The sequence below is a fragment of the Cebus imitator genome, unplaced genomic scaffold, assembly GCF_001604975.1.
Source record: "Cebus imitator isolate Cc_AM_T3 unplaced genomic scaffold, Cebus_imitator-1.0 Scaffold877, whole genome shotgun sequence".
NCBI lineage: Eukaryota > Metazoa > Chordata > Mammalia > Primates > Cebidae > Cebus > Cebus imitator.
In genome coordinates this window covers 187761-214282 of record NW_016108192.1, presented here as the reverse complement: position 1 = coordinate 214282, position 26522 = coordinate 187761, and the positions used below count along the sequence as shown (strand labels likewise).

At 42.0% G+C, this 26522-nt stretch overlaps 1 protein-coding gene and 1 pseudogene across 3 annotated transcripts in view; one reads left to right on the top strand and one right to left on the bottom strand.

Moving 5' to 3' along the window:
* Window positions 1-26522, top strand: part of LOC108298047 (patr class I histocompatibility antigen, A-126 alpha chain-like) — a 73745-nt gene that overhangs the window by 3430 nt on the left and 43793 nt on the right. The window lies entirely within an intron of this gene.
* LOC108298052 lies at window positions 6245-6797 on the bottom strand (annotated as a pseudogene).

The window sequence follows — 26522 nt, the reverse complement described above, 5'->3', positions numbered from 1 at the left end:
GGCTGTGAGGAGCCGAGTGTGGACTGGGCCTGTGCCCAGTTGCTGTTAAGTCCATCATGAGCTTTATGTGGTCAGTCCTCAGCTGGGTCAGCTTCACTGCTCCATTGTCCTTGTCCCCTTAGTGGAAACTTTTTCAGCTGAAGCTGTGACCACAGAGGCTCACACATCACCCATGGCGGCCCCTGCACACAGGAGTCTCTGTGTTTCTGAGACAAATTTTCAGACCCATTTCAGCTCCTGGCCTCCTTCTAGGGCTCCTCTTCTGCTCTGCTCTCCTGCCCTCCTGCCCTCTCTCCCTGCCCTGGTTCCAGTGATTTTGGTGCTGGCTCCAATCCCAACTCATGAATCTAAAGCAGAGGCTAATTTAGACACATTTGTTTGTGAAATTGGACCCATAATCAAGGACTATTTCCTGAAGAGAGAAGCGTGATTGTGTGTTGCAGTGTGCAGGTGTGTGTGGGTTGGGAGCTGGTGTGGGGGGAGGGATGGGGGAGGGAGGATACACTAGCAGCTCTGCTGAGATAAGTACAGGTGGCTTCAATGTCAGTGTGAGGGGTCCTTGTGCTGTAGCTGCCAAGAAACAGCACTTGGTCTGAGTCTATGTTAATAAAGATACTGCCTTTAGAATAGGAGATGCTCTACAGTAACCTTCGTTGTCAGCCAGACATAGGACAGAGTGGTTCTCCGTATGGGGAGGATCATTGAAGTAAAATGAGAAAAATCTCTAATCTTGTGGAGCGTGTGTTCCAGTGGGAAGAGGCAGATGATAGATACACTATAATCAGAGCAAGGAAGGAAAGTGCTAGAAGGTGGGAAGTGCTATGAGGTAGGTGATCCAGGGTGTGGGCAGTGGGCGCAGGGAAGGTGGCTGTTGTGTTGGGGTAGTCAGTGTGTGCCACGTTGCAAAGGTGACCTTTGAGGAAAGAGTTGAGGGACATGAGGAGTGTCCACAAGGATATCTGGCAAAGTTCTTTCCAGGCAGGGAACCTCCGGTACAAATGCACTAGGGCAGGAAGGTGTCTGAGTTCCCAGGAGAGGAAGGAGCCCGGGAGGGCTGGACAGAGATAATCTGAGGTGAGGTCAAAGATACAGCCAGGGCAGGTGGGCCTGGAGGGCGTGGAGAAGCATCTGATCCTTGCTCTGAGTAAGACAGGGAGGTAGCGGACAGTATTGAGCAGAAGAGAGACATGGTACAACTTCTCTTTTAAAAGGATCTCTGACTGCTGTGCTGAGAACAGAATTGAGAGGTGAGGAACAAGGGAGGTAGAAGGGAAAACAGTGGGAAGCAAGTGCAGTATTCCAGGCTGGAGATGTTGTTACCTTGACTGGGGTGTGAGCGGGGGAAATAGTAGGACGTGAGGGGATTCTGGATGCATTTTAAGATGGACTCACAGCATTTGCCAATGGATTGTATCTGTGGTGTGAGAAAGACGAATCAAGGACACCCACAGTTGTAAAATGAGTAAGTAGAAAGAAAGGGTGGAGCTGCTGTGGAAATGGGGAGACTCTGGCAGGAGTATACTGAGGAGGGGGCAACCCAGGCACTCAGTGGAGGAGATGTCTACTAGGAATGCAGGTGAGGGAGCTGGGGTGGCAGTTGGACAGACAACTCCAGAGTTTAGGGGAAATGAGAAATAGACTGGGCTGGATAAATAGATTTAGGAGGTCACACCATATAAACAACACTTAAAACCTTAAGCATGGATGAGGGCACCAAGGAAGTGACTAGCTACGGAAGAGAATGAGTACAAGGACTGAACCCTGGACCTCCAGTTCTAAGGGAACTGATCAGACCACACCCAGAGCAGACTGCACAGTTCTGACCCCATGCCTAGAGGACACTTAGACAAGGACCTCCGATGTGCACAGGGATCACCTGGACATGGTGCTGAGATCCAAGAAGTCTAGGTTTGAGCAAGAGATTCTGGATTTATGACAAGACTGGAGCCTATGTTTCTGGTCTCCAGGTCAGGAACACCGGGATCCCACATGTCTGAGCATCAGCCTCCCTGTAGTGCTTGTTATGTAAGTGATGTCTTGGTCTTGTGCGTAATACTCTGAGACAGGAGTTCTGGGAGGCAGCCCGAGTATTTTCTAAGCCTCTGCCCTCCCTGTTGGGAGCCATATTGGGAACCACTGATACCAGAGATCAGAGTGACCAGGGTGGGTGAATGGGGTAGATTTTCAACCTTGTGTAAAAGAATATTTTTCTCTCAGAAACAAAAGACAGGAGGTATATCATCAGTTATGAGATGTGATTCCCTGTTGATCTCTCCACCAATGAGTAGAAGCCAGGTAGACAATTCAGGATGTGGCTCTCACACAAAGAACACCTCTCAGTGCTGCTCTCTGACACTGGGCCACACACCGATTTCTCACCCACTCCTTGGAGCAAACTATGGAAAACAAATTTCTGTAATCTACACATAAAGTAGTAATACATGGTATTGGGGGCTAATTTTATTGTGGGGAAGGCCACAGAACCAGGCTAAAAACTGCACATCCAAGAACAGAATCCACAGCCCACCCTGGATCAGGTCCCTCCTAGGAACAACTGCCCCTGCTGCTGAGCACAGACGCTGCTGCTCACACCTCTGACACCCTGGTGCTGGACACTGGACCCTAAGGCTAGGACGGATGTCACTACTGCACCTGGAAACTGGACATCACCACTACCACTCAGCCATCTTTACTAAAATGCATTCTGCGCAGTCCCAGCTCTCTCTGTCACCTCATTCTGGCTCAGATTCTGGCAGTGATATGGGAGTTAAGAAGACATTATTTAGGCAGATAGTGAGGGTACAGAAGTCCTCAGTAAGGTTTTTCTTTTAATGAAACACAGCCCCCAAATCGTTTTCTTTTCTAACAAAGAGCAGCCTGTAAAATTACTACATCTAACAAGAGAGATAGATTCCACTACAAGAATAGTGGGGACTTCAACATCTAAACTTCGGCATTAGATAGATCATCTACACAGAAAATCAAGAAAGAAACATTGGATTTAAACTGAACTTCAGACCAAATAAAGCTAACAGATGTTTACAGAGCATGCTATCTAACACTACAGAATATACATTTTTTTCATGAACACATGGAACATTTTCCGGGAGAGAGCCTATATTAAGCCACAAAACAAGTTTCAACAAATTTTCAAAAATTGACATCCTATTAAATATCTTCTCTGGCCACAGTGGAATAAAACTAGAAATGTACACCAAGAGAAACATTGGCAACTAGACAAATACATGGAAACTAACAACATGCTCCTGAATAAACATTGAGTGAACAGAGAAATTCAGATGGAAATCAAAAAGTTTGTTGAAACAAATGAAAATGGAAACACAACATATTAAAACCTGTGGGATACAGTTAAACAGGGCTAAAGGGGAAGTTTACAGCAGTAACTGCCTACCTAAAAGGAGTAGGAACATTACAAATTAGCAATATAACAATGAAACTTAAGGAACTAGAAAAGCAACAAACCACATCTAAAATTAGAAGAAAAGAAATAATAGAGATCAGAACAGAACTAAAGACTTTTAAAAACCATGTAAGTGATCAATACAGGGAAATTTTGTTCTTCAAGAAAATAAACTAAATTGATAAGCTACTAGCTAGACAAACCAAGAAAAACAGAGAGTAGACTCAAACAAAATCAGAAAAGAGAAACACTACAAGTGATACTACAAAAATATAAAAGACCATTAGAGACCATTATGAACAATTCTGTACTGACAAACTGGAAAACCTGGAGGAAATGGATAAATTCCTAGAAACACGCAACCTGTCAAGATTAAATTAGGAAGAATAGAAAACCTGAAGGCCTAACACATATATGAACCATTCTCGAAGTGGGCCCCGACCCACCCTGTGATTATTTCCTCAGCACTGGTTTGCAAAATTGAAATAGACTTACTCAGCAATTAGCAGAATCTACAGATTGGTTTCTTTTTCTAACTTTTATTTTCAGTTCAGGGGCACAAGTGCAGGCTGTTTTATAGGTAAACTTGTGTCGTGGGAGTTTGCAGCAGAGATTATTCAGCCACACAGGGTTTAAGCCTAGTACCTATTAGTTATTTTTCCTGATCCTTTCCCTCTTCCCACCCTGGACCTTCTGAAAGGCCCCAGTGTGTGTTGTTCTCCTCTCTGTCTCTATGCATTCTTGTCACTAAACTCCCACTTAAAAGTGAGAACATGCAGTATTTGCTCTTCTGTTCCTGCATTAATTTGCTAATGACTTCCAGTTTTATCTATGTTCCTGAAAAGGACATGATCTCATTTATTTTGTTGGCTACCTAGTATTCCATGGCATATATGTATCACATTTTCTTTATCCAATCTACCATTGATGGACACTTAACTTGATTCCATGTCTTTGCTATTGTGAAGAGTGCTGCTCAACATGTGTGCATGTGTCTTTATAATAGAATTACTTATATTTCTTTGAGTATAATGGTATTTCTCTCTTTAGGTCTTTGAGAAATCACCACACTGTCTTCCACAATGGCTGACCTAAATTGCACTCCCACCAACCGTGTATAACGGTTCCTTTTTCTCCATAACTTTGCAAGCATCTGTTATTTTTTGACTTTTTAATAATCGCTGTTCTGCTTGGTATGAGATGGTGTCTCATTGTGGTTTTGATTTGCATTTTTCTAATGATCAGTGATGTTGAGCTTTTTTTCTTGTGTTTGTTGGCTGTATGTATGTCCTTTTGAGAAGTGTCTGTTCATACTCTTTGCCCACTTTTTAATGGGGTTGTTGTTTTCTTGTAAATTTGTTTAAGTTCCTTATAGATGCTAGATATTAGACCTTTGTCAGAGGCATAACTTACAAAAACATTTTCCCCATCTGTAGGTTGTCTGTTTTCTCTGTTGATAATTTCTTTTGCTGTGCAGAAACTTTTTAGAATTAGATTCCATTTGCCAATATTTGCTATTTTTTTTTTTGCATTTCAGTAATTTTATTGAAAGGTATATCCCTTAGTACTAAAACATAATGGTAGTTGGTTAGTTTACTTCTGCCAACTCAAAATTAACAATGACATATTCAAAATATTGAAATTTATCAGCCTTTTGGGAAAACTAAAAAGTTACCCATAAAACATAGTTTATAAAAGTTAAGGATAAGACAGTGGTTCTTTGGTTTTTCATTGTGTATTGATCCATACGTGATGTCAAATTGGTTACAGCCAATTGGTTACAACTAATTCTGGATGGACTCAGGCTATACAGTGCACTGAGTAACTGTTTACAACACTTTAACATTGCACTTCTTACATGTGCTGACTGACATGGAGAATCTTAAATACTACCTCAGCAGACTCATTCATAGTTATGAGGGTCTCTACTTGCTTTTCTTAAGACTTTGTTTTAGCACAGTAACAGCATCAGTGGAAGTATATTCTCTTTTTAAAAAACTGCCATCACTTCTAATTTAAAAATAGTCTTTAGCTAAAAATCATCTGGAGTGTTGAATCTAGCCTGAACTTACCTTGCTGTGGGAAAGCAAATTTTCTAATTCATTCTGAGTTACTAATACAGTAGAAACTAATTTTTTATGGGATTCAGTTTGAGGCAGTAAGTTCTATATAAAAATTTTATTATAGATACAAATGTCACCTGTTTTCTAGAAAAAAATATTGAAGATAATGAATATGCCGAACTTTCTAGGTCTGTATTTTTCTTTATATAAAATGCCCTCAAATTTAAATGTAATTCTCATATAGGAATAAAGTCCACATCTTTGGATTATCTATTACTTGCATCATGGGGTGTGTTTATGCTGCCTAGAATGTTAACCCTTATTATGCCTTAAAAGCGCATTTGTGAAATGTTGCTTTTGAAGTAAACCTCATAACTTAAAATTTAATATTTAAATTAAGTAAGAGTAGGATTAGAATAATGAGAGTGATTGAAGCTGTGGGAAGACCGATAGTTGATGGTATTAGTATGGCTCTTCTGATACCATTTTCAATACCACCTAAAGATATTGATCCAATACTTAAGTTAGATCAATGATAGAAATGAAAATTCAGTTTACCTTCTCAGGCTTGTCATTAGCATTTCACATTTAGGCTTTTAGCTTTGATTTGAATGCTTCACAGACAAATTCAAATCTAAACATAATTCCACTACAGTGTAACATTAATTAGGCAGTTTTCTGAAGTCTGAGCCCATCATGCTTATCTCGTGATGTTTTGAGGCTTCATAGCTCAAATTGTAATATTATGGAATCTATAGAACAAACTTGTGGAGAAGGGCTTCAGAGAAGTTTTTTGGTGCTGTAATAATCCATTTAAGGAACCATTTCAGGAATTGTTGGAAGGTGAGTTATTCTGTAGTAACTATGCTTCAATTGCCATGCAGTACACCCAGAAACAATCCATTTCAACTTCTGAATATTTGGTTTGGAACACTTGTTTAATGAATATTCAGTTAAACGTTTGGATACAAACTCTTGCCAGAAGGTCAAATCTCTGCCATTTATGTTGGAATGTTTGTGAAGGCATTCCGCTCCTTCTGTTAACTGTACACACTTCTGTGCTTGGATCTCTAATCCAGCGATAGACAATGCCAACACAGAAGGCTTTGCTTTGGAAATACGATCCTGCAATGACATGCCTTAAGTTGAGCTTCTAGTCTTTCAAAATTAATGCTATTTCTCCTTTCAAATGGCAAGTTCTCCTGAAGGAGTGAATAACACAGTTGCAGAAATTGAATGGCAGTAGTAGCTTTGACTTTCCAACACACTTTCTCCAAAACAAACTTTTCCATCCTCATCAAGTCTGAAACCGTAAACCCGTATTGACTTATTCAGATCAAGTCAGTTGGCAATGGGACATTCCTTTTCTCTTCTATTGATTTTACAGCCAAATAGAAGCAGCTCAGTCCAACACACCAAAGGTGGTTTACCCCAGGATATCAGATCCAGGATGCCTAGGAGGAGAGGGGACTTGCAGGCAAGAGGAGAGAGGCCTGGGTAGAGGGGCTGTCCTGGGTGGAGTTCTCAGCAGTGCCGCTGAGATGACTTGGCCCTGATCAGGTTCAGCTCGAAGCCCCAATATTTGCTTTTGTTGCACTTGCTTTTGCTAACTTTGTCATGAAATCGTCACCCATGCCTACGTCCTGAACGGTATTGCCTAGGTTGTGTTCCAGGGTTTTTATAGTTTTGGGTTTTACATTTAAGTCTTTAATCCATCTTGAGGTGATTTTTGTATATGGTGTAATGAAGGAGTTCAGTTTAAATCTTCCACATATGGCTAGCTAGTTTTCCCAGCACTATTTATAATCAGGGAAACCTCTCCCCATTGCTTGTTTGTGTCAGGTTTGCTGAGACCAGCTCAGTCATGGAGATCCCAACTCAGGTGGAGCTGAAGGAATTAAGAGGCAGACACAGAGATAGAGAGCAAAAAGTTATGGGACAGACATGGGGCCTTGGCATTCCCAGCTGAGAGCCTCGAACAGAGACTGACCCACACATTTATTGACAGCAAGCAAGTGATGATTATCATTTAACTAAAAGCATTCTCCTTAGAGAACACAGCATTCTTTAGTGGCAAGAAACAGGCTCTGGTGTGCTTACCTACTGCAGCTGGAACATGTGTAAGGCACATGTGGCTCATGCTATTGTTTATGGTTCAGAAGCGCCCCCTCCCAGCGGTCTTCTGCCCAAGAGCCATTAGGTCTTTCTTTCCAGCTCCAGTAAACCAACAATCTCTAGCAATGTGCATCACTGCCATCACGGGGCTGTCACAGTGCTATATTCTGTTTATGGCCAGTTTCTTTAAGGCCTGTTCATGCCAGGCTTAGGGCCTGCTCTCAAATGTTCCCTTTCCATTTTGCAAAGCGATAAGGGCAAGAGTAGCTTTATCACAGTGGGCTACTTCTCGCGGGATTCGGGATCTGCAATAGCAGACTATACAAAGACAAAAAATACAGATTAGAAGAACAACCATTTTTGAAATCACAGAATCTCCCAGTGTTTTTATCCACTTGAGCGTATTTATGGCTGCTAATCCATCAGGGGGCTCCTTCAAGCACTTCAGTCTCTGGCATTACTGTTAATTGTGCCTGGGAGGCTTGAAATACCTGCTCTTTCAGTTTTGCAATATCCAAAGAAAAATTTCCAGTATGACCCTGTAAATGTCTCTTAACTCCCATTCATGTTCTGATTCATTATAAAGGTGAGGAGTAACACAGAAATCAGAAGTATTCCAGTCACATTTTAGTTGCATTCTAAACTCATTACTCGATCTCCCAACCATACAACAGTTTGACGGAGATCATCAATCTGATTAGCTATGTTCTGGTCTATTTTGGTATGAGGATTCCACAGTAGAGTAGAATTCTTCTGCCAACTATTTACATAGTCTGCTGTTTGCACTGTTGAATGCAAAGCAACTCCAGCTACCGCAACCATAGCTGTGACAGTAACCTTGTTTCCTGACACACTTTCCCTAAGCTGTTTTTGATGGTCTGGTTCATTCTTTCCACTCTTCTGGAACTCTGAGGTCAGTAGGCAGCATGCAGTTTCCAGGTGATACCCAAGACCGTTGCTGTTTTCCAGACTAAATCTGCCACAAATGCTGGTCCGTTGTCTGATTCGATGCACAGTGGCAGTTCAATCCTAGGGATAAGATCTCGAAGCAGTACACGGGTTACTTCATGGGCCTTTTCAGTCCTAGTAGGGAAGGCCTCTACCCACCCAGAGTATGTGCACACCAGGACCAACAAATACTTGTGTCCCCCACACCTGGCCATTTCAGTAAAATCTACCTGGAGATCTTCAAACAGAGCTGCTCCATAAGCTTGAATGCCAGGGGGAATAGTCGGACCTTGCCTTGCGCTGTGCTGTTGACAGATAATGTATCACTGCACCACAGTTTTGGTCAGGCTGATAAGTGTGAGATGTAAAGGTACCAGCCTAACAACCTCTCAAGTGAATCTTGACCTAAATGAGTGTTTTCATGTATGGCTTGTACAACCGCTGCCCCTAATAGCTGTGGTACTGCTATTCTTCCATCTGGCAGCCGGATCCATCCTTCTTCAATCAGTTGTCCCCCCTCTGTCTGGAGAAAGTCCTTTCCCTCCTTAGAGTAAGTAGGCACCAAGCCAGGTATCTGGGGAATCAGAGGGCCTGTAACTGCTGCTCTGTAGGGAGCAGATGCTGCTTTATGAGCTGCTGAATCAGCTCGGGAATTTCCCAGGGTCACGGAGGTGTGGGCCCGCTGATGTCCTTGGCAATGCACGACCTCTACCCTCTGGGGCTCCCAGACTGCTTCTAGCAACTGCAAAATTTCATGTTGAAAGTTTATTTCTTTTCACCCTAAATTTAACAGGCCATTTGCTTTGTACAGTGCTCCATGTACTTGGAGAGTCAGAAAGGCATATTGAGAGTCAGTGTAATTGTTTACAACCTTATCTTTACTCAGCTCTAGGGCTCAGGTCAGAGCAATAAGTTCAGCCTTCTGAGCCGAGGTGCCCTGAGGCAGGGACTTGGCCTCGATTACAGTGTCCAGAGTTACCACTGCATAGCCTGCACACCTTTCCCCTCATGGATTAGCAAAGCTGCTCCCATCCACATACAACTCCCAGTCTACTACTGTCCATGGCTGATCCCAAAGATCAGGCCTGCTGGAATAGGCTGAGTCCAAGACTTCAACACAGTTGTGTTCAGCCAGGCCCTCTGACATCAGGAGTAAAGTGGCGGGGTTTAAAGTGTTGCAGACCTGAATCGTGATGCAGGGATTTTTACATAGCATGCTCTGGTATTTAGTCAGCCTAGCATTTGTTAACCAATGATGCCCTTTGGTATTCCTTAGAGTCACTACTGCATGAGGTGCCTTGATATTTAAGTTCTGTCCCAGAGTTAGCTTATCTGCTTCTTGTGCTAGCAGAGCAGTTGCTGCCAGGGCTTTTAAGCATGGGGGCCATCCCTCGGAAACTCCATCCAGCTTCTTGAAGAGGTAAGCTATAGGCCTGGGCCAAGCTCCCACTGTTTGGGGTAGGACCCCAACTGCCATTTTTTTCTTTCTGCCACATATAACATGAAGGGCTTTGTTAAATCAGGCAGCCTCAAAGCTGGAGCTGACATAAGTTTTGTTTTCAGTTCCTGATAAGCCTGATCCTGCTGGGATCCCCATTCAAAGGGCTTCTTGTCTCACTGCTTTGTCACATATTATAGGAGTTTGGCCAGTACTGCAAAGATCAGAATCCACAATCTACAGAAACCCATGGTTCCCAGGAACTTCCTCACCTGCCTTCTAGTCTTGGGTTCTGGCAGGTTGCAAATGACTTGCTTCCTCTCTACTCCTAGGCTGCATTCCCCCTTCTGGATATTGCACTTGCTGTCAGCAAATCTGGGCTTTCTTGTTAGACACTTTAAAACCACAGTCCTCCAGGTGCCAAAGTAAGGTATCTGTTCCTTTTGTGCACCCGACTGCTGTGGGGTGTCCCAATAAAAGGTCATCAGAATATTAGAGCAGGATACAGCCTAAGTTTTTAGCCAGAAACTTTTGGAGGTCACAGGCTAATGCCTCCCCAAGGATGGTGGGAGAGTTCTTGAACCCCTGGGGGAGCTGGGTCTAGGTGTGCTGGGTGGTTACACCTGTTTCTGGATTTTCCCATTGAAAAGCAAATAGTTTCTGACTTTCCAAAGCCAGCCTGATGCTAAAGAAAGTGTTCTTTAAGTCCAAGCAGGTGAACCAGCTATCCTCTGCTGGCAATAATCCTAGCACTGTGTATGGGTTAGGCACAGTTGGGTGCAAAGTCACTGTAGCCTGATTAACCAGGTGCAAGTCCTGCACTCGCCTGTAGTCTTTGGTCCCTGGTTTAAGAACAGGCAAGAGGGGGGTGTTCCATGGAGACTGGCAAGGAACTAAAATTCCAAGGTCTTTTAAGTGCTTTAGATGGACCTGAACGCCTTCTAGGGCCTCTCAGGGAATTGGATATTGCTTTTGTCTAACCAGCTGAGCCCTAGGCTTGACTTCGATAAGCAAAGAGGCCTGGTTGATTGCCAGTCAAGGTGGATTGTCCTCTGCCCAGACCTTAGGCCATAGTTTTGTTAATGCAGGCTCTATCTCCTGGTCTGGTTTGGTTAAGAAGAATCTCCACTCTTCCTCACAAGGCATGTTGAGGGCCATTATGACCCCAGTTTTGGGCAATGCCAGCTGTAAGATGCCATTCTCAGTGAAGGTTAGGGTTACCTGTAGCTTACTGAGCAGATCCCTTCCTAGCAGGGGCAAAGGGCAATCAGGCATGTACAAGAACTGGTGAATTACCTTATGCCCCCCCATCTCACAAGCCCGAGGCAAACAGAAAGATTGTTTCCCTGACACTCCAGTAGCTCCAACAATATTCGTTGTCTTCTTTGACAGGGGGGCCAGAGGGTGGTTACCACTGAATATTCAGCACCTATGTTGATGAGGAAATCAATGGTCTTGCCCCTCACTGTCATTCTGACCATGGGCTCCTTGGGGGCAATGGAGCCCGGTCCCCTTCAGTCCAGTGGTTCTTCCACTAAATTAAACAGAGCCACTTCACTTTTGTCTGAAGCCTCATGCTCAGGGTCTCCCTGTTTTCCTGGTAGCTGGGGACACCTGTCCTTCCAGTGCCCCACTTCTCTACAGTAAGCGCACTGATCATGTTGCAGGCACCAGTGGGCAGACTGGGAGGCTTTCCAGGAAATCCCTTTTTCCCACCCTCTTGGGGGTGTTCCTTCAATAGCGGCAGCTATTAAGTCAGCATTTTGTCAAGCCTGGCGCTTGGCTTCTCTATGACTCTCTCTACAGCTCACCACCTCTCAGTTTACAAACACTTGGTTAGCTATTTTCAATAACTGTGAAGTATTCATGCTGACAAATCCTTCCTGTTTCTGCAATTTTTGTCAAATGTCTTCTGCACACTGACTAATATCATATTTATCATGTGTTGGTTTTCGGGGCTCTCAGGATCTAAAGAAGTATACGTGCAGTAAGCTTCACACAGGCTTTCATAAAATTGAGTGGGGCTGTTCTCTTTTCCTTGAATAACCTCAGAGATTTTATTAATGTTTGTAATTTTCTGGGCCCCCTTTTTTAAGCCTTCCAGCAAGGCTTCTCTGTACCAGATTAGACATTGTATGCCCTCTGGGGTGTTTGGATCCCACTGGGGGTTTGTCCTCAGTGACTGGACACTGGCATACTCTCAGGAGTTCTCATAATCTGTAGGAACATGCTCCTGCAGCCAATTAGAAGTGGCTTGGAGTACACTCCTCCTTTTGTCTGTGTTAAAAAGATACACAAGCACCTGGTGGTAGTCAGCCCAAGTGAGATTATGAGTCTGAATAACAGTTTACAGTAGGTCAATGAGAGTCTGTGGCTTCTTGGTATAAGATGGGTTGTTATTTTTCCAGTTGATAAGATCAGCCAAGGTGAATGGCAGGTACATGAAAACATGCCTTTCTACCATGTGGCCATCCTCACTCACTCCTGTGTACCTCCGCTCTCTTACAGACATCTGCACCCCTGCCTTGGGTCACAGATGGGCTGCCAGAGGGGGAGTTCCTTCTGGGAAGTGGGTGGCAATGGGAAGAATTTTTCTGTATTCTCTTTTGTCTACTCTGGGTGGTTTAGGGGTGTGCAACTCTGGTAGGGGTGCTGAGGCTTCTGGCACAGAGGCAGGGAGTCCTTGAGGAGGAGGAGCATTACTGGCAAAAACTCTTCTGCCACCAGATCTGCCAGGACCTTGGGAGTCATTGTTTCTGCCACTGAACCTGCCCAGACCTTGGGAGTCCGAGTCTCTTGGCTGGGTGGGGGTGGTTTCTAGCAGTTTGTCCCTTGGCCACTAAAACAGATGCTGTCTGTCCTCTTAACCACCTTGGAGGGTTTAAAACTAACTGCAGCCGTGAGTCTATGTACTGAAATTGATCAAGGTGTTCTGGCTCACAGCATATAACCTCATGTCTTACTTTGGAGACAAGAGACCTGTCTAGGGTCCCCTCTGAGGGCCAATCTACCCCAAATGCTGGCCAATCTACCTCACATAAAGTCCTTAATTTCTCTGGTGTCATAGCTACTCTATAATTTCCACTAAATCCCTTCTTGAAATTTTTCAGCATGGTCTCTAAAGGTCTCTCTTGCTATGAGTATGACCCATGCCTATGTGCCAAAAAACAGTTCTCACAGTTAAGAGAGTGTTGCTTCACCCACAGCAGTTCCCACCTAGTGAGACACAGTACACACTCTCTGATTCACATTGGCTTCAATCCTTTTACAATGCCTAAATAGCAAAGGCTCCTCCACTTAGCCTTATGTGGCCATCTCTAATTCCAACCAGCCATACAAATTGCTAGGAGTATGAGGCCCCCCCTCTAATGGGGTCTGATCCTCCCACCTTTCACTGCTGATGAGTCCAGTTGAATCCTCCACACACACACACACACACACACACACACACACACACACACAATCACTCTCCTCCCTCCACCCAAATCAAAACCATAAGCAAAAGCTTCCAAGGTTAGTTACAAAAGGAGAGAGAGAGATAGAGTGAGCCAAGTTGAAAAGTGCCAAATGTGGCACACATGGGTGATCCACACTTCCACCTAATGGAGGTGGGCAAGTTTCCCAGGACCAATCCTATTGTGTTTCTGTTGTCTGAATGTTCCAAATACCCATTCCTTCTCTGTGTTCAGCCACTGGGTGGATCGACACTGTGGGGGCTTTCCTGCTCTGCTCTGGCGAGGATTTCTACCAGGCAAATACCTGCCTGAGAGCACTCTCAGGAACTGTGTCACCCCAGTGGATGGGAGCCCCCCCACGGGTGCTCTGAAGGGCTAGGCAAATCACCTGGGAGGCTTTTCTGGCTGTCTGCCAACCAAAACACATTTCCTCGACAAGGAACCAAATGAAGCGGAATTGGTCATGAGAAACAGACCCCTCAAACACTGAACTGGGAAGGAAGAGGTATTTATTATTATTATTATTACAGCCAGGAGCCAGGTGACAATTTGTCTGAATGACCAAGCTCCCCTAACAAAGAGAAGCTCTGCCTTTATATAGGCTTACATTCTAGATATTAAACATGAAAGAATCTTAGGTTTACAGCCTTAGAAATTACAACTGAAAGGATTTTGGGTTTACAGTTTTAGAAATCACATATGAAAGGGTCTTGGTCAATGGACAAGTAGGGTGGAGGTTTGATCTTGTTTAAGTAAAAACAATGTCTTCCAGAGAGATTTCCGAACACCATGCCTGCTATTTACAGGAAGGTGATTTAGGAGGTGCCAGTTGGCCAGCCTTTTCTTCTATTGAAATGCAGTGTAGAAGTCAAGGGGGAGGTGATCCTAGATGCCTGAGTCTCCTTCCTCATCTTGGCAGTTTGGACATTGTTGAATAATGGCTTTAGCCTCTCTCCAGGTAATATTATACCTTCGTTTAAGACCAGAGCCATCTATATGAGTCAAAGTGTGAAAGTGTTCGGGATTTAAAAATGCTGTATCAACCAAGTGATCTGCCATTTGATTCCCTGCAGTTAAAGGTCCTGGAAGAGATGTGTGAGTCCTAATATGAGTGATGTAAAAAGGGTGCATTCTATTCCTAACTGCAGTTTGTAACTTGGTAAGTAAAATAATCAGTTGTTCATCTGTATTAAATCAGAGCTGAGCATTTTCAATTAATTGTGTGGAATGAACCATGTATGAAGAATCAGAAATTACATTAACAGGCATCTCAAAAGCAGTTAAGACTTCAATTACAGCTACTATCTCTGCTTTTTGGACTGAAGTACACAGTGTTTGAAAAATTTTACTTTTTGACCCAGAATTAGAAGCTTTACTATTGCTAGATTTGTCTGTGAAGACATTTTCAGCAACTTCAACTGGTTTAGATTTAGTTCTTCTAGTGAGAATCCCTTTAGTTAATTTAAAAAGTTGAAATAATTGTCGTCAGGCCTTCATGTGCAAGCCCAGACCCAGAGAGTCTAAAGTCCTGCCTGCCTTGGCTGACCTCCCCCCACCCACTCCCTGCCTGCATTGACTATTATCCCTGATTGCCCAGGGGAGCTTCCCTTGACATAAGCTTCCCCTCACCCCATCCTGCCATCTTAAACTGTTATTATGATAATGTGAATACTCCTCACCCCACCCTACAATCTTAACTAATCTTATCCCACCCACCATTGTAACTGAACTGATGGTGATGTATACTCCTTGCCCCTACCCCCACCACTGTAACTAATCTTACTCTTTAACTTTCCACTGCCCACCCCAAACCTATAAAACCAACTCCTATCCCACTGCCCTTTGTTAATGCTCTTCTTGGCCTTAGCCCAACTGCACCAAGGTGAATAAACAGCTATGTTGCTGACACAAGCCTGTTTGGGGGGGGTCTCTTCATTCAAAGCACCCACTTAACAATTTTGTTTTAGGAAAGTGATTATCAAGAACACCCACAAAATCAGCTAAATGGGTTTGCCAAGTAAGACTATTTATAAAGGCCTGTTGTATTTGTGCCTTTGGATGCAATACAATAATTTTTCTGGGGTCATATCCATGGAATTTAACAATTTGAATTTTCCCATTTCCTGTCAGAGTAGCAATTTGATCCAAACAAGAAATCAGAGTGAAGAGGGAGACCCAGGCATCTCAGATCAACTTCCCCTTTTCATTCCTAAGACTGTAAACTGAAACCTTTTTCATATATAAGTCCTAAGACTGTAAACAGAGACCCTTTTCATATGTTAAGCTATAAACCTAAGATTCTTCCACATGTAACATCTAAAGTATAAGCCTATATAAAGAAGGAAACTTCCTTTGTTAGGCAAGCTTGGATATTAGGCAAATATACCACCTGGCTCCCGGCAGAATAAACTCCTTCCTCCAATATTCAGTGTCTGAGAGATCTGTTTCCTGTGGCCTCTCCTGCAACAAGAGGAGTGTGAATTTGTATGAGGAAGAAAAAGCCATTCCACCAAATCTTGCTCTTGGACAGCAACACCAGTAAGTGAATGCTGAGTTGGAAAAATTAATAAATCTAGTTTCTTCTGGATCTAGTCTATTTATTTAAGCCTTATGCACTTGCTTCTCAACCAGCTATAACTCTGTCTCAGCCTCCTTTGTTAATTGCTGAGGGTTAGAGAGACGAGGATCTCCTCTAAGAATATAAAACAGATTACTCATGGCATAGGTAGGAATGCGTAAAGCATGTTGTATCCAATTAATGTCCCCTAGTAATTTTTGAAAGTCATTTAATGGTTTTAAATCGATCCCCAGGTATGGTTACTTTCTGTGGCACAATGGTAGTATCATTTACTAATGTCCCCAGTTAAAAGTAAGGGGTAGTGGTCTCAATAGTGTCAGGAGCTATAATTAAACCAGCATTAGAAATTGAATTTTGCAAGTGATTATAATATTGGAACAATATTTCCTGAGAGGGGGCAGCACAAAGAATATCACCCATAAAATGTATAATATAACACTGTGAAAATGTTTTATGAGTAAGTTCAATTGCTTGCCCCACATAAGTCTGGCAAATTATTGGACTGTTTAATATGCCTTGTGGCAACATTTTGCAATGATATCTTTTAGCAGGTTTTGATTATTTATGGAAGGAATAGTGAATGCAAATTGCAAATTGCTCACAGTTCTTTTCTAGTTTACCTGACCTAGTAGTAAACAGTGTTAAATCATTAGGTATAAAGTATGAAGAAGAAAATTGCTTCAAATTCCTCTTTTCTTAAAGGAATTTTAGTGATGCTAGAATTAACTTAGCAACTTGCTCCATTAATTATTAAGATGGCAAGTTGAAATTGGTAACAGGAAGTTTTAAAGAGAAATCTGAAAACATCTCTGGAAGCAGAGAGTTAAATAATATACTTGAACCATGTGCTTAAAGCCACAGGAGAATAGCTAGCAATTGAGTTTTTCTAAGTTTAGGGACTTTAAACTGGCAAACTGTTTTGAAAACAGCGACTAGCTGAGCAAAGACTATCTCTAATCAGTCTTATGCATATGTTTTTTACCACACTTACACACAATTTTCTTTTACTTTCTGAGAATGGGCTTGAAATTTTTACTTTTTAACTTAACTAATATTATGTAATTTGGTTTAAAGTTCTCCTTTAAAGGGTGTGGTTTTACATGCTTAGCCTTTAATTGCTTTTTAACTAATTCCTGGGTCTTCCTTTATAGCTGATTGAAATTTATTATCTAAATTTACAAAATTATGAGTAAGGCTTGTGCCAATATTTTTGCCTTTTAAGATAGAAAGCAGATTTTGCAACTTACCAGTTAATTAGGAAATTTTTTTCTACTGAGGAGCAAATCTATGTGGCTTGCTTCTAAATGTTTCTTGCTAACTCATGGACTAGCTGTAATTTTTTTCCCCAAAGGTTACTGTTTTACTTAAATTAGATTTTAAAAGAGTCACATTTAAAGGTAGGGTTGAAATTATAGTGTCTAATATTAGGGAAAAAAATCTTATAAATCCTTAAATTTTACTTAAATTTTAGCAAAGAATTATAATTTGGGAAGTTACTTGTTTACAAAGAACACATAAAACTTCACCGTGGGATATCTGTGGAGCCAGAGGCAGCAGTGCAGGTCTGGGCAGGCACCAGTGCTGGCCCCACCCAGGTGCTACTTTTTGTTTTCTCTCGAAGCCTGGGAAGCAATTGCTGGCTTTGGTCTGAGCCTGTTGGCTTGAAAGCCTCTGAGCTTTCTCTGAGCTTTGTCCCATTCCCTACATCCCCATACCTGGCTACAGGAGACACCTTTGGCTTGCTCTGCTCCCTTCTCCTGCTCAGGTCTAGCTGTCAGCCTGGGCAGAGCTTCCTGCTGTGGCTTCCCAGCCCCACTTTTATTTTTCCTTTTCCCCCCAAGTCTTCCTTCTTACTGAGATTGGAATATCCCTAGCTCCTTCTTTATAAAGCAATGAAAGACAAAGAAAGCAACAGAAGAACTGAGTAAGAAAGCACAAATTCATTGAAAACAGCTGACAGAGATTAACTTTAATTCCCCCTTTTTTGAGGAGCTGCCAAAGTAGACTCAAATAAGCCTCATGCCTGCTCGACCTTTGTCCCATTTGTTACCCTGGCACTTCTGAGTTTCCCTTCTTACCATGGGGATAGCTTTAAGAATACTCAGGTGTCCTCCAGCTTAGTTCCACATTCTGCAGCCGTAACTCTGGTGACCCTTTGTCCTGGGTTCGAGCTCCACGTGGGCACTACATGCTGAGACCAGCTTGGTTGGGTAGATCCCAACCCAGGCAGCACTAAAGAAATTAAGAAGCAGACACAGAGATAGAGAGTAAAACGGTATGGGACAGACAGTGGGCCTCAGCATTCCTAACTGAGAGCCTCCAACAGAGACTGACCCACACATTTATTGACAGCAAGCAAGTAATAATCGCCATTTAACTAAAAACATTCTTCACAGGGAACAAAGCATTCTTTAGTGGTAAGAAACAGGCTCTGGCACCCTTATCTACTGCAGCTGGAATATGTCATTAAGGCACGTTTTGCTCATGCCATTGATTATGGTTCAGAACCTCCCCACTCCCAGCAGTCAGGCTTAGGACCTGCTCTCAAATGCTGCCAACAAGGTTTGTCAAAGATCATAGTTTTAGGCTGTGGTCTTGTTTCTGGGTTTTATATTTGGTTCCATTGTTCTATGTGTCTGTTTTTGTACCAGTACCATGCTGTTTTGGTTACTCTATCTTTGAAGTATAGTTGAAATCAGGTAGCATAATCCCTCTAGCTTTGTTCCTTTTGCCTGGGATTGTTCTGGCTATTTGGGCCATTTTTTGGTTCCATGTAAAATTTAAAATAGTTTTTTCTAGTTCTGTGAAGAAGGTCAATGGTAGGAATAGCATTGACTCTATACATTGCTTAGGGCAGTGTCACCATTTTCATGATATTAATTTTTCCTATCCATGAGCATAGAAAATTTTTCCATTTGTTTGCATCATCTCTTATTTCTTTGAATGGTGGTTTGTTGTTCTCCTTGTAGAGATCTTTGACCTCCCAAGGTCACTGTATTCCTATGTATTTTATTCCTTTTGTGAAAATTGTGAATGGGAGTTCATTCCTGATTTGGCTCTCAGCTTGTCTGTCGTTGGCATGTAGAAATGCTAGTAATTTTTGCACACTGATTTTGTATCCTGATACTTTGCTGAGGTTATTTATCAACTTAGACAAAGCTTTTGGGATGAGTCTCTGGGTCTTTCTACATACAGAATTATGTCATCTGCAAACAGAAATAGTTTGACTTCCTTTCTATCTGAATATCTTTTATTTGTTTCATTTGCCTGATTGCCCTGGCCAGAACTTCCAATATTATGTTGAATAGGAGTAGTGAGAGAAGGCATCCTTGTCTTGCATGTGTTTTCAAGGGGAATAATATCAGCCTTTGCCCATTCAGTATGATGTTGGCCCTGGGTTCATCATAGATGGCTTTTACTATTTTGAGGTCTGTTCCTTCAATACTTAGTTTATTGAGAGTTTTTTAAACCTGAATAGATGTTGAAGTTTGTAAATCCTTTTCTGCACCTGCTGAGATAATCATGTGGTTTTCATCTTTAGTTCTGTTTATGTGATGAATCACATTTATTGATTTGCATATATTGAACCAACCTTGCATCCTGGGGATGAAACCTACTTGATTGTGGTGGATAAGCATTTTGTTGTGCTGCTGAATTCTGTTTACCAGGATATGGTTGAAGAATTTGTATCAATGTTCAAAAATATTGGCCTGAAGTTTTCTTTTTTTTTTTTTTTTTTTTTTGCATCTCTGCCACATTTTGGTATCAGGATGATGCTGCCCTAATAGAATGAGTTAGAAGGAGTCTTTCCTCCTCATTTTTTGGTAATAGTTTCAGTAGGAATGGTACCATATCTTCTTTGCACATCTAATAGAATTCACCTGTCAATCATCTGGTCTTGGGGGTTTTTTTTGTTTGTTTGTTTGCTAGGCTGTTTATTACTTCCTCAGTTTTAGAAGTCATTATTTGTTCAGGGATTCAATTTCTTTCTGGTTCAGTCTTGGGAGAGTGGGGATATATGTTTGCAGGAATTTATCCACTTCTAGATTTTCTAGTTTCTGTGCATAGAGGTATTTATAATATTTTCTGGTGGTTGCTTGTATTTCCGTGGGGTCAGTGGTAATGTTCCTCTTATTGTTTCTGACTGTGTTTATTTGAATTTTTCTCTTTTCTTCTTTATTCATCTAGGTAGTGGTCTATATATTTTATTAATTTTTAAAAATAACCTCCTGAATCCAATGATCTTTCAAATATTTTTTCATGTTTCTGTCTCCTTAAGGAGATAATGCCTTTGTTAATTTTTTGTTGTTGTTGTTATTTCTCATCTTCTGCTAGGCTTGGGATATGTTTGCTTTTCATTCTCATATTCTTTTAGTTGTGATTTTAGGTTGCTGACTTGAGGTCTTTCTAACTTTTGATATGGGCATTTATTGGTATACATTTTCCTCTTACCACTACCTTACATTTTCCCCAGCCATCTGGTACATTGTATCTTTGTTCTCATTAGTTTCAAATAACTTACAGATTTCTGCCTTAATTTCATTATATACCCCAAAGTCATTCAAGAACAGGTTATTCAATTTATATACAATTGTATGGTTTGAGTGAGTTTCTAATTCTTGATTTTGAATTTGATTGCACTGTGGTCTGAGAGACTGTTATGATTTCAGTTATTTTGCATTTGCTGAGGAGGGTTTTGCTTCTGACTGTGCAATTGATTTTAGAGTAAGTGCCATGTAGCAATGAGAAAAATGCACATACTGTTGTTTTGGGGTGGAAATTCTGTGGATATCTATCAGGTCCATTTGATCTAGAGCTGAATTCGGGTTCTGAATATCTTTGTCAATTTTCTGTCTTGATGATACGCCTAATGTTGTCAGTAGGGAATTAAAATCTCCCATTATTGCTGGACACCGTGGCTCATGCCTGTAATCCCAGCACTTTGGTAGGCCAAGGCAGGTGGATCACCTGAGGTTGAGAGTTCGAGACCAGTCTGACCAACATGAGGAAACCCTGTCTCTCCTAAAAATACAAAATTAGCTGGGCGTGATGGCACATGCCTGTAATCCCAGCTATTCGGGAGGCTGAGGTAGGAGAATTGCTTAAATCTGGGAGGTGGCAGTTGTGGTGAGCTGAAATCGCACCATTGCACTCCAGCCTGGGCAACAAGAAAGAAACTTAGACTCAAAAATAAATAAATAAATAAATAAATAAATAAAGTCTCTCACTATTATTGTGTGAGCTTCTAAGTCTCTTTGAAGGTCTCTAAGAACCTGCCTTATGAATCTGGGTGTTTCTGTGTTGGGTGCATATATATTGAGGATGGTTAGATCTCCTTGTTGAAGTGAACCCTTTACCATTATGTAATGCCCTTCTTTGCCTTTTTGATCTTTGTTGGCTTAAAGTCTCTTTCATCAGAAACTAGGATTGCAACCCTGGCTTTTTTCTATTTTCCATTTGCTTTGTAAATTTTCCTCCATCTCTTTATTTTGAGCCTATGTATGTCATTGCATGTGAGATGAGTGTATTGAAGAGAGCATAGTGATAGGTCTCGGTTATTTATCCATCTTGCCACTCTGTGTCTTTTAAATGGGGCATTCAGCCCATTTATATTTGTTAGTATTGGTATGTATGGATTTGCCCCTGTCATCATGATGTTAGCTGGTTACTTTGCAGGCTTGCTTATGTGGTTGCTTTATTGTGTCACTAGTCTGTGTACTTGCTTGAGTGTGTTTTTGTAGTGGCTGGTAGCTGTCTTTCCTTTCCAAATTTAGTGCTTCCTTCAGGAGTTCTTGTAAGGCAGGTCTGGTGGTAATGAATTCCCCTGGCATTTGTTTGTCTGAAGATAATCTTATTTCTCCTTTGCTTCTAAATCTTAGTTGGGTTGGATATGAAATTCTGGGTTGGAAATTCTTTTCTTTAAGAATGGACAATATTGGCCCTCAATGTCTTCTGGCTTATAGGGTTTCCACTGAGAGGTACAGTTAGTCTGATTGGCTTCCCTTTGGAGGTGACCTGGCCTTTCTCTCTGGCTGCACTTAATGTTTGTTCTTTCATTTTCAACCTTAGAGAATTTGATGACTATGTGTTTTGGGGATGATCTTCTCATGGAGTAACTTACTGAGGACCTCTGCATTTCTGAATTTGAATATCAGCCTGTCTAACTAGGTTGGGGAAGTTCTCATGGATGATGTCCTGAACTGTTTTTCAAATCACTTCCATTTTGCCCATCTCTTTTGGGTGCACTAATCATTCATAGAATCAGTTTTTTACATAACCCCATGTTTCTGGGAGTTTTTTTTTTCATTCCTTTTTATTCTTTTTTCTCTATTCTTGTCTTCCCGTCTTACTTCAGAAAGCCAGTTTTCAAGCACTGAGATTCTTTCCTCCACTTGCTCTATTGTGCTAATACTTGTGAGTGCACTATGAAATTCTTGTGGTAGGTTTTTCAATTCTTTCAGGTTAGTTACACTCTTCTGTAAACTGGATATTTTGTCATTCAGCTCCTGCAATATTTTATCATGATTTTTAGCTTCTGTGAATTGGGTTACAGTGTACTCCTTCAGGACAGTGAACTTCATTCCTACCCATATGCTGGATTCTACTTCTGTTGTTTTAGTCATCTCAGCCTTAGCCTGGTTCTCAACCCTTGTTAGCTTTTTAGTTTTCAGCATTCTTGTGCTGATTCTTTTTCATCTCTTTAGGCTTATCTACCTTCAATCTTTGAGGTTGCTGATTTTGAATGGGTTTTGTTTTTCTCCTCTTTTGTTTTGTCTTTTAACAGTCTGTCTCTACTTTTCTGTAGGGCTGCTGCAGTTTGCTGGGGGCCTGCTCCTCAGATTTCCCAGTACCTGGAGGTATCATCAGTGAAGGTTATGTAACAGCAAAGATGACAGTTTGCCCCTTCCTCTGGGAGCTCTATCTCAGGGAATTACAGGCCTATTGCCAGCCCAAACACATCTGTAAGAGGTGCTGGAGACCCTGGTTGAGAGATCTTACCCAATCAGGAAGAACAGCATTGTGGGCCTGTTTAAAAACATAGTCTGGCCATGTTTTTTGTAGAGCAGCTATGCTGTGCTGGGAGTCTACTTTGACCCCTGGTTTCCTCGGACACTGTGAAGCTTGAAGGCTGGAATGGCATAGTCAACCAAACAGGAAAGTTGGAGGCCCACCCCTCCCTGAGGAGCTCTGTCCCAAGTAGGTGCAACACTGCTGCAGGTGGCTGGAATTCCCAGCCAACAGAATCTCATCCTGTGAAGCCATATGGAAGTGGGGCGTGCAGATCATCACTGTTTGGCCCTGTGGATTCAGCCTCTTTCCTGGGGGTATGTATAGGGATCTAACCTCCCACTTTGCCGGGGTTGCAATTACTTTTGGCAGGGAGCCAGAAACCTGTAGTATCTAAAGTTCCATGGGTTGAGTTGTTTCCTTGATGAATCCCAATGCAAATACCTGAATGTTTCAATTGAAAGTGCTGTATTTACTTGCACCTATCATTCCTCCCCATGAGAGAAGGCAAAAATGAATAAGTGGAATCCAGTAGAACTAATTCTATTTAGAAATATAGTAAACCACATGGAATACTGCATTTCTGGAGGGAGTACAGGGATTAGTGCCATCATCAAAAGGTTAAAGTATGCAGGCAAAACAATTCCCCTCAGATGCCCATTCAACTCATTTATTTGATCAGTGTGGAAAACAGATGAATTTTAAAGATTTTACTTTCGACTGCCAAGACCAGTAATACACGTACACTGTCCTACTGCAGGGATATATCAATTCTGCAGCCCTATATTATAATTTAGTCTGCAAGAAGCTTGATCATGTTTCCCATCCTTAAGACACTGCCATGACCCATTCCATGGATGACATTACACAGACTGGATCTAGTAAACAAAAAGAAGCAACTACTCTAGACTTATTAAAAATACGTTTGTGTGTCAGAGCATGGGAAATGTATCTGATAAAAATAAGGAACCCCCCACCCTCCTGGTAGAAAATTCTAGGGGTCTAGAATTTTGATGGGGGCAGATTAAGATAGTCCTTCTAAGGTAACAGATAATGTGTTGCATCTGGCTCCTCCTACAGCCAACAAGCAGGCACAATACCCATTACACTGTCATTTCAGAGGCAGCGTATTCCTCATTTGGGTGTGCTACTCTAGCCCATTTACTGAGTGACCTGAAAAGCTGCTAGTTTTCAGTGGGGCCCAGAACATAAGAAGGCTCTGCAACAGGTTCAGGATGCTGTGCAAGTTACTCTGCCACTTGAATAAAATGATCCAATGGATCCAACAGAGATTGAATTGACAGAGGCAGATAGAGAACTACCTGGAGCCTTTGGCAGCCTCCTGTAAGTGAATCACAGAATAACTTTAGATGCATGCTTTGAGAGAAAAGGTAATATGGCAGGACTGGGAGCCATGAGAAATGCCCTGCCACCCTCTGCAGATAACAACTCTCCTTTTGAGAAAAGCTTTTGGCTTGCAACTGGGTCTTAGTAGAGACTGAATGAGTCACTAAGGGCCACCAAATGGCCGTGCGACCTGAGCTACCCATCATTAATTTGGTGTTGTCTGACCCACAAGCCATAATGTTGAGTGTGCACAGCAGCACTCCATCAGCTTTTAAAGGAACTGGTATACTGGAGATCAGGTTGAAGGAAGCCCAGAAGGCACAATTACAGGACACCAGGAAATGGCTCAATTGCTCATGGCTCCCAGTTCTGCTACATTACCTTTCTCCCCTAGCCTGTATCTATGGCCTCATAGGAGAGTTCATTATAATTAGTTGACTCGGTAAGGGAAAAAGAAGATCTGTGTATAGATAGTTCTGTATGGTATGCAGACATCTCTTTTGGGACATCCTGAAGAATTGTGTTGAAGGGAGATATTCCCAGTAGACAGAACTTTGAGTAGTGTAGCTGGTTATTAATTTTGCTTGAAAAGAGACATGAATACAGATGTGACTGTATATGGGTTCATAGGCTATAGCCAATGGCTTGATGGATGGTCAGAGAATTTTAAAGAACATGATTGGAAAATTGTTGGCAAGAGGTTCTGGGNTGTATATGGGTTCATAGGCTATAGCCAATGGCTTGATGGATGGTCAGAGAATTTTAAAGAACATGATTGGAAAATTGTTGGCAAGAGGTTCTGGGGATAAGCTATGTTGATAGACCTTTCTAAATGTAAAAATAATGTACAGATACCTGTCTCTCATGCGACTAATTCCAAAAGGTGACCTCAGCAGGAGAGGTTTTGATAAAGTGGATAGGATGACTCATTGTTTGTATACCTGTCATCCTCTTTGGTTAATGGACTCATGAACAAAATGGCCACAGTGGTATGGGTGGAGATCATGCATGGGCTCAGTAACATAGATTTCTACTCACCAAAGCCCACCTGGCTACAACCACTGCTGGGTATGTACCAAATCTGCCATCAGCAGAAACCTACACTGAGTCTCCAATATGACGCCATTCCCAGAGGTGATTAGCCAGCCACTGGAGCAGGTTGATTACATTGAACAGTTACCATCGAGGAAGGAGCAGGGGTTTGTTCTTCCTGAAACAGATGTTTCCTCTGGATACAAACTTATTTTCCCTGCAAGTAGTGCTTCTGCCAAAGCAACATTTGTGGACTTTAGATTGCCATGTTTACTATATGGTATCCTATACAGTGTTGCTTGGGATTAAGCAATTCACAGAAAATAAGTGTCACAATGGGCCCATGAAATTCACAGGTCTTACTGTGTTCTCCATCATGCTGAAGCAGCTGGTTTTACAGAAGGGCAGTATGGCTTTTTGAGCATGCAGTTACAGTGTCAGCCAGGTGGCAATAACGTGCTGGTTTTTATACAACTTTCTCCAGAATTGCATATGCTCTGAATCAGCATCCATTATATGGTTCTGTTCATCCGATAGCCAAGATCCGTGTGTCCAGAAATTACCAAATAAAAATGAGAGTCGCAAGATTCACTGTTACCCATGGAGTTCCACTTGCAAAATCTTTGCTTCCTGTCCCCACAATATTATGTCCTGAGGGTCTAAAGGTTTTCCAAAGGGAGGAATGCCCCCTCAGGGAACACAGAAATGATTCCACTGAGCTGGAAGCTAAGACAGCCACCCAGCCCCTTCAGCTCCTCATGCTTCTGAATCAACGGGCAAAGGAAGGGGTTACTGCACTGTCTGGGGTGATTGCTCCTGGTCATCAGGGGGAAATTGGTCTGCTACTACACACTGGTAGCAAATAAGACTGTTTAGAATACAGGTGAGGTGTTAGAGCATTTCTTAGTAATACTCTGCCCTATAATTAAAGTCAATAAAAACTACAACAGCCCAATTCAGGCAGGACTACTAATGACCCATACCCTTCAGGAATAAATTTTTGAGTCACCCAAGCAGGAAAAGAAACCTGATCAGCAGAGGGACTTGCTGAAAGTAATGGAAATATGGTATGGTTAGTGAAAGAAGCTATTTATAAATACTAGTTGTGGCCAGCATG